General features: G+C 32.1%; 1 long non-coding RNA gene across 1 annotated transcript; it reads left to right on the top strand.

Annotated features, from left to right (window-relative positions):
• The first annotated feature begins 6,316 nt into the window (after positions 1–6,316).
• Positions 6,317–7,713, top strand: LOC123667526. The gene is made up of 2 exons (XR_006745446.1): positions 6,317–6,487; positions 6,788–7,713. It is a non-coding gene; the product is annotated as an uncharacterized LOC123667526 (long non-coding RNA).
• The last annotated feature ends 934 nt before the right edge of the window (positions 7,714–8,647 follow it).

Below are 8,647 nucleotides of genomic sequence, written 5' to 3'. Positions count from 1 at the left end.
ATATATAAAAAAAAAATATAACTTCATTCCTAGAATTAAAACTAAAACTCGAACTGTGATCAATATGCGCAGTAGATATCAAGCGCCGAAAATATCTTGTCCTAGATTTTCTTACCGATGCAGGTATAGTTATTTTAGGTCCATATCAGACTCAGTTACACTGAATGTCGCTCAATTTTCATTAATAAACTACCAGGTTAAGCGGTTTTCTGTGTTGCACTGGCCAGATATAATTCAGCTTTTGCAATTCCTATCATATCGGTGTCCGTTAAAACGTTTTAATTTAATTAATTCGATTGTTCATTCGTTTTGCATTTATGCTTTCATTGACGATTTGGTAGTGGTTTATTGTTTATATAAGTTAATAAGCCTATTTCAACTATGACGAATATTATAACAAAGTACAACATTATGCATATTACCTTAGTTCTTGAGTGTTTAATTAATAATAGTATATATTTTCTTTAACATTAGACTTAATTATGCAATTGATATTCTAATTGCATAAAATAATTATAGATTATTTTCTCATTTATATGTATATATCCTATTTTAAAATATATTTGGATAATGACATTAAATAAATAATAATAAAAATGCGCTACTTTTTGTTTTATGTAATAAGCAAATAACAAAAATTTGTAGAAAAATGAATATAATTTAATCTTATACCTCTTTGGATGAAACGTGTAAATTATGGTTAGATTGAAAGTCGTCTCGCAAATATCTATTTAGATAATAAAAACAAACATAAAACATTCTCAATCGACCTTGCCTGTCAACCGGCCCAATCCTAACCTCAATTCACAAAACACTAAAATAAAAGGCCAATAGGTCTAAGGGTCATTTGCTAAGTGGGGGTGACATTTCAGCTTGCATAATTGGGAACGGAACTGACGGCCTCCCGGTAGGGGGATGTCAGGCGTCGACGTGTCAAGTCGAGGGTCTGAATTATATATGGTAGAGTAGGCGGATAGCTCTGCCACTTATCCGGCTTTGAATAATATATGCAACAGCTATGGAGCTGGTTTGTTTAAACAGTTGCATTGTGACTCGCTTCAAACTGAGGTCTACGAGTGGTAGCTTGGCATCTGCGTCGCTTTTGATTTATTATGATATTGTAATAAACTTGTTTTTACTTTAATATTATAATATTTGATGTTTAATTATGTACAAGTTTTAATTATTATAAATAGCTTTTTCCTTGAGACAAACGTAAGTACTTTAATTTAAAAACGTTTAGACATACTTATAATCTATACGTTCATTAACATTGTTTATAAATTTTATGACTTTAAGAAATGAATTTTTGATGAGACACAATATCATTATTTTCTTAGACGTATTTTAGGTTTCCCTATCAGCTATACCCCGTCCGTAACTGCAATAAAAAAATTTTATAATAATCAATTAGAGCAAAACATTCAAAAAATTTTATTACTGTATCGTAAACGCGTTTGTAATACCACCATACATCACCGAGCACATCAACAGTTTATAGAAAAAGGGACATAATAACCGGCGGAGAAAATTAAAAAGCTATAACTCGTGCGATGATCTGACTGCGTAGGCGCAGGTGTCGCGCCGGATGCGACTGAAGAAACGGAAACGTGGGGGACTGTTGTGTTCTTAAAAGATATTCGTATGAACTTTGTGTTTAAATGACGGTTCATTTTTGACTATTTACAATCAATGTAACATATTTTTGTACGCAATTGATGAGTTACTTTTAGATTATTCTTAAATACTGACAAAACTGGCTTATATTTGTTGCTTAATACTAAGGATGGTACTACTATTATTTCTTTTAATATGACATAGGATAAAATATTTATATGCTGATATATATTATATTAAGCAAACCACAACTTTATTATTATTTAGTTTATTCGATATTCCAACAGCTTAAATACGAAAGTTCTTATATGAAATGTCATATGACCATTGTTGAACAGAGTATGATGATTACATAAGAATATTATAAACTAGATGACTTTTTTTATGATATAAAATTATAATGTTAAAAATTAAAAAAAAAAGTAAAAGTCATTACACCAATCTACTTTTTTAAGTAAGTTGTAGCACTAAATCTTATTTCACCTTACGAACTTATTCGTCTTGTATTAGAATATTTATAGAAAAATAAATTCATAGCCGACTCGTGTTATGTACCTACCTATATATTAATTTGAATATATGAAAACTAAAGAGAATTTCATATAACGCCCGTCAATGATTTTCTTAAACGCCGGTTCTAATAAATTCACACAGTTCTAATTGCTACGTTGAAGTATAGCATGTAATTATTTGGCTTTGTTATTGAACCGACAGTAATAACCGTACCGTATTCGAAGCGCTTTAGACATGTCATTTGTAATAATTTATCAGTTTGAGTTGATATTAAAGTTTGCAAATGAAGAAAAAATATGTGTGTTTATAAAATAAATTATCAATAAGGATGAAATTATATAGCACGTGACAAATGCTGCAAAACCAACAAATGCTTTTAAAAGAATCAGGTAGTCATTCATTTATTATGAATTAGCTGTACCGTCAGTACCGCTTTGCTACGCTTTTTTTTTATTTTTTATTTGTTTATTATTTTTGGTCGTACCAACTCAAAACTTTGTGGGCTCGGGCACAATACTTTGCTGAAGATCATGACTTGATCAAATGCATAGTTAACAAATATTCCATAAAGAACATACAGACAAACATACACTTTTATATAATTATATAGATTAAAAAAAATATCTGTCATATAGTTGTAAATGATGACAGGAACTGTGTTACCATATCTAAAATTGAATTCTCTCAAAAATATTTTTTTCGATATTTATAGTTTATATGTCATAAAGCTGTTTTCCTTCTTGTAACAGATTATTCCTTAATGATATTGTGCAATATACTAAGACGTGTATTAAATACTGCATGGGGTTCTAAGATAGGGGAGGTAGAGGATGATCGAATAATGCACTCAACGTGAAAATTAATTTCACGTGTGTTCATTATCGTCCCCCTGAATCTCTCCGAATGAAAGAAATGCTACGTCTTTTTTTGTTTGTGTTGACTTAAATTTTAGGGCGCTTGCATTTATATCACATATTTTTATTAAAACTTTATTTTATTTACTTTAATGATTTGTATTGTATAAATTTGGATTGTTTTTATATATTATTGCACAAAGGCATGTTCATAATAATTAATTATAAAACTCTGTTATTTTAATTTATTTAAGATTCTCTGATAGACAGTCTTACTTACATACATTTACGTTAACTGTAATTTACTTTAAGCTATAATGTTTTTTATTTTGTGCTTTCTCTTCTTCATGAAATAATTTTATTTATTATTATTTTTAGTATCAATAAATCAATCAATCAGAAATCAAGTTCGTGTCAAGTGGAGTTATGTTGGTCATAATAATAATTTACTCTTAATTGTACATATAAAAAGAAGCTTACAATCGTTATTCATCATCAACATCATCATCATCATTAGGCCATGTTAAGTTACAAAAGAGTGATGAAAAGAATGCTTTACCTCAAATCGATTGCTCTGAAATTCATTCGTTCAGCGGATGCAAGGGTCTTAGTCGTAGCTTACGCTGGCGCCGGCGTCGGGTCAACGACCGCACGTTTTTGAGCCCACCGGCTGGGCCCGCTTCCTGCCACAATTAGTCTTTTTTTTCCTTTAACACCGTTACAGGAATAACGTTTTTTGTCACGGTTAAGTTTGATGTCTGTCACAGGATCTTGTTTTCTTGATAATCTTGCATATGTATCAACTCTTACATTTCTAAAGTTTAGTAAATCGTTGACATACAAAAATAAATGTGTGATTATACACATTTCTGTTTAACTTTAAATTGTGAAGAACTGTTAGGTCTTTATTTCGCTAGTCAGAAAAGATATTCATTTGTTCATCACTTCATCATCACATTATCGCTTCAGCCTATCGAAGTCCCTGCTGGACATAGGCCTCCACAAGTTCGTGCCAAAAATGGCGTGAACTCATGTGTACTATACTAACCACGCTGGGCAGGCGAGTTATTGACCGCAGGGCTGACTTTGTCGCACCAAAGACGCTACTGCCCACCTTCGGCCTGTGTATTTCAAAGCCAGCAGTTGGATGGACATCTCGCCATCGGGCGGCTTTTTAAGTTCCAACGTGGTGGTGAAACTGTGTTATCCCTTAGTCGCCTTCTACGACAACCACGGGAAGAGAGGGGTTGGCTATATCCTTTACTACCGTAACCACATGGCAATTAATTTGTTATTTTGTTTTAATTGTGATCACTAAATAAATTTTAAACATTATTAAAATTTTCCCTGACTATATACGTTTTAGTATCAAATCAATAGTTCACGGTAAATAGTAATTCGAATCATTATATCCAAATTACTTATTCGAATCTGTTGCATTGCTAATTAAAATTGACACATCAGGCCAGACGGAAATATCTCTCTGTCTGGCTTGAGTGGGGTTGGGAGGTTCTCCCTTATCTCGCATCGAAAATAATTCTTTGATTTTCACCCTTATTCATATACACATAAAATTTCTGAAAACAACGGAATATAGTTGACTGCTACCGTAATGGTATTTGACAAGACTACTCTTCATAAACAAGATGAATTTTTAATATTTTCTTTCTGATTTCAAATAACTTTTTGATGTGAAGGAACTCATTGCATTGTTCGCTGCATTGTTTTTGTTTTAAGATATGTATAGTAGAGATGCCATGAAAATTTGATTCCATATGCTTTTCATTTCAACGATGAAATCTGAATAGGTATGGTATGTGTTATGAGTAGGTAATAATCTAAAACCTAAACAGATCAAAAAACGCATTAATATAGCTATCCGACAATAATTTTATTCTATTGTATTATTAACCGACTTCCAAAAAAGGAGGAGGTTCTCAATTCGACTGTATTTTTTTTTATGTATGTTACATCAGAACTTTTGACTGGGTGGAGCGATTTCAACAAATTTTCTTTTAATCGAAAGGTGGTGTGTGCCAATTGGTCCCATTTAAATTTATTTGAGATCTAACAACTACTTTTCGAGCTATATCTAATAATGCGTTTTTACTTGACGCTTTTTTCGTCGACCTACGTTGTATTATACCACATAACTTTCTACTGGATGTACCGATTTTGATAATTCTTTTTTTGTTGGAAAGGAGATATCCCAAGTTTAGTACCATGATAAGGAAACCAGGATCTGATGATGGGATCCCAGAGAAATTTATGGAAATTCTTAAAAAACCGGAATAACTTTTTATTGGATATACCGATTTTGATAATTCTTTTTTTGTTGGAAAGATGATATCTCTAGTTTGGTACCATGATAAGGAAACCAGGATCTGATGATGGAATCCCAGAGATATCGAGGAAACTTCTTGAAAATCCGCAATAACTTTTTACTGTGTGTACCGATTTTAATAATTTTTAATTTAATCGAAAGCTGATGTTTGTCATGTGGTCACATATAAATTTTATTGAGATCTGATAACTATTTTTTGAGTAATCTTTGATAACGCGCAGTTACTTGACTCTTTTTTCGTCGATCTACGTTGTACTACTCGTCGATGTAATCGAAGTCTGTTTTTTTTCGTGTGCGAGCAAACACAATTATGAATTAAACAAATAGTGAACTCAAGTAGATTACCCTTTATTTAGTAGATTTTTAATTTAGTTTAATAACTATAAAAAAAAATATGAATCCTACTGCAACACGAAACGTAATTTTTTTACTGCGTTAAAAATAGAAATCCTATTTAATAAAAAAATGTTATAAAACAAGAGTTACAAAGAGATTTAAGTTTCGGCGTTCCACGATGCAGCGCAACACGCCGCACGACGCCGCCGCGACGACGTATCTTGCGCGCTTACGAGTACAACGAAAATCTTAGCGATCGCAGTATAAATAATCGTTTACCAATACGTCCGAAAACACGCAAACCACCGGCCGTAGTACGATATTTCAGGAAGGTATTCCCCCGTCCGTCAGACGCAACTACAGAACATCCTATTTATAAGCGTCTATGTATAAATTCACTAAAAGTTAACACCACAACACACGTAACGAATATAAACTCGGAAAAGCCTCTATTAATAATCGACCGACTGACTTTGCTACCAAAAATAATAGTCTAATTGTGAAAAGTTTATGCGGGATGGGTCGTGGACCGGGGCTATCTTGGGGCGGCTAAACTTAGTGGTGCGTACGAGCCAGATGGTAAAATTAGTGCTGAGTTTCTCAACGAGACGCCGTCTGCTCTGCTCCTCATGACGACACGGCGTCCATTCACTCAGCACACGCCAGCCACGGTGACGAACGCGTTACCAACTGCCAAACTTATGACATTCCATTTTCAAATTGGATTGCCATATTGCCAGGTAAACTTTGCCATGATGGTTCTGCTGTCACGCACGGGAGCGCTACCTTGCTATTCAGTTGGCGGGCAATTATTTAACGGCAAGTGAGTACTATATTGTATCATCTTACACGAAACTGCGAAAGACTGTTTAAAACATTATATTATCAGTTGCACAATCACATAACCGTTATGTTTGTTATTAACGCAGTAAAAAAAAGCTAAGCAGCCTTGCTTTCAAAATGATTTTATTTGTTGAGCTTTATGCAAAATATTTGTGTTAATAATTAACAAAGCAACAAATGAGTAACACTTGATGAATTTTCGTAACGTGGCCTTTGTCGAATAAGTAGTTGATAAAAAAAGTAACGGAGGCTTTTAAATTTTAAGCTTTATTGGTTACAGGTTCGACCCCATAAAATGTGGTGGAGCGGCAATTCAAAGGTTTTTAAGGGCCGCTTGTTTCATTTTTGTAATGTGAGGGAAATTACGTTTAATGGCCAGTGAGTTTTCAGCACTAGTTAAGAAGATCTGACAAAGAGTTTGTCCTTTAAAATTGATAAATTATGTTTCGTTCCTTTCGTCTGTTGTTAGAGGGAAGGATTAACGGTTAATATTATTTTATACTCGATTGCAATGAGAATATTTAATTGAATTAAATTTTGAATCACTTCAATCTTTGTTATAAATGTTATAAAATTTAAGTTATAAATCGAGAAATTTCGTCATTTGATTAATATTAAGAATCAGTACATTTCAATTGGTAGTTTGTGAATTTCGTTTATTGATAAATGTAAATAAAATGTGGGATGACGTTTTCTAGACGAATTGAAGCTTGATATTGTAAATATTTATTGTAGTTCAAAAGTCGTATCAAACTTTTAAATATTATTGATTTAACTTTTTCATAAAATCTTTTTTCAATTAATGAAATAACCTCGGCCATTTTAGTCTATATCAAGTCTCATAAGTGTTATGAAAACCTCTGTAAAGTTTGTCTCGTCTGATTTAATATTAAAACGTATTCAAACGTCTAGAAATAATTTTCGTGTCGGAAATGACACGACGCCTAGCGCTATGGTATGCTTGGAGAGACGCCAAAGAGTACACAATTACGATATTCTGAACAAGATACGAATCATCTCTGTACGTTATAATATTATTTGTCATGCTGAAATAACCAATATATTTCTAAGTATCTTATATAGTAGAGATCATGATAATATAGAAGGATATTTTACGATTATAAGCTAAGGCAATCCTTAAAACCAAATGCATGCGCAAAGAAATTGTATCCTCCAGAATACAAATAAACATAATTGACATTTGTATTTGTATATTTAAAATAATGACTTTACAATAGTTTTGTTACAAAGAAAGTATCTACAAATTCTGTTCGCTTCAGCCTGTAATATCCCACTGCTGGGTATAGGCCTCTTTCCCCATATAGGAAAAAGATTAAAGCTTAATCCACCTCGCTGCTCCAATGCGGGTTAGCGGACAAACTCTATTAAACTAGTGGTCACCCATAATTAAAAATTTAAATTAAGGAAAACTGAAAAATAATGAAAATAAAGAAACTTTTTAAAAAAAAATCAATTTGACTACAGACTGACAACCAACAAAAGAGTGTAATATGCGTGTGTGTGTGTGTGTGTCTGTGTGTATGTGTGTCAAATAAATGATAGTGTGTGTAATGTTTTTATGCATAATTAAAAAAATAGTATTCTGCACTCCTTCTCTATGTAAACTATAAGTGTACGAAATTTCATACTCCGTAAAAGTTGTTCATTGTTCTTGTTTCACGTATTATTATATAGATAGATATATGTATTGTATATTTAACGCTGTATTTATTCTGTTTGCCCGGAATAAACATTCTTATTATCTTTCCTTGTATATGAGTTAAAAAGCTCTATTCAATGTTCCAGTGATTGAAAGATTTGTAAACAGGAAATTGTTTGAAAAACATATTTTATGTTGAATCGCCTTAATTACCATTTAATTTAACTATTATTCTTTAGCTAAACAATTAAATGTAGATTTCAATTTTATTTGGGTTTTTTTAATCGATATGGTACAAAACTATTTTTTTTTAATGTTATTCAACAGTAAAAACTTAATTATTTTTAACAAGAACACTTATGAATTCGATAGATGTTTTGACTACATTAATTTTATTAAGTACTAGCTGACCCGGCGAACTTCGTATCGCCTAACAGTCGATTCTTTAATTTTATTATTTTTTTTTTTAGAATTTTTCCT

The sequence above is a fragment of the Melitaea cinxia genome, chromosome 1 (assembly GCF_905220565.1).
Source record: "Melitaea cinxia chromosome 1, ilMelCinx1.1, whole genome shotgun sequence".
NCBI classification, from domain to species: Eukaryota; Metazoa; Arthropoda; class Insecta; order Lepidoptera; family Nymphalidae; genus Melitaea; species Melitaea cinxia.
The sequence above is the reverse complement of the archived record's forward strand: the minus strand, read 5'-3'. Positions and strand labels throughout refer to the sequence as shown.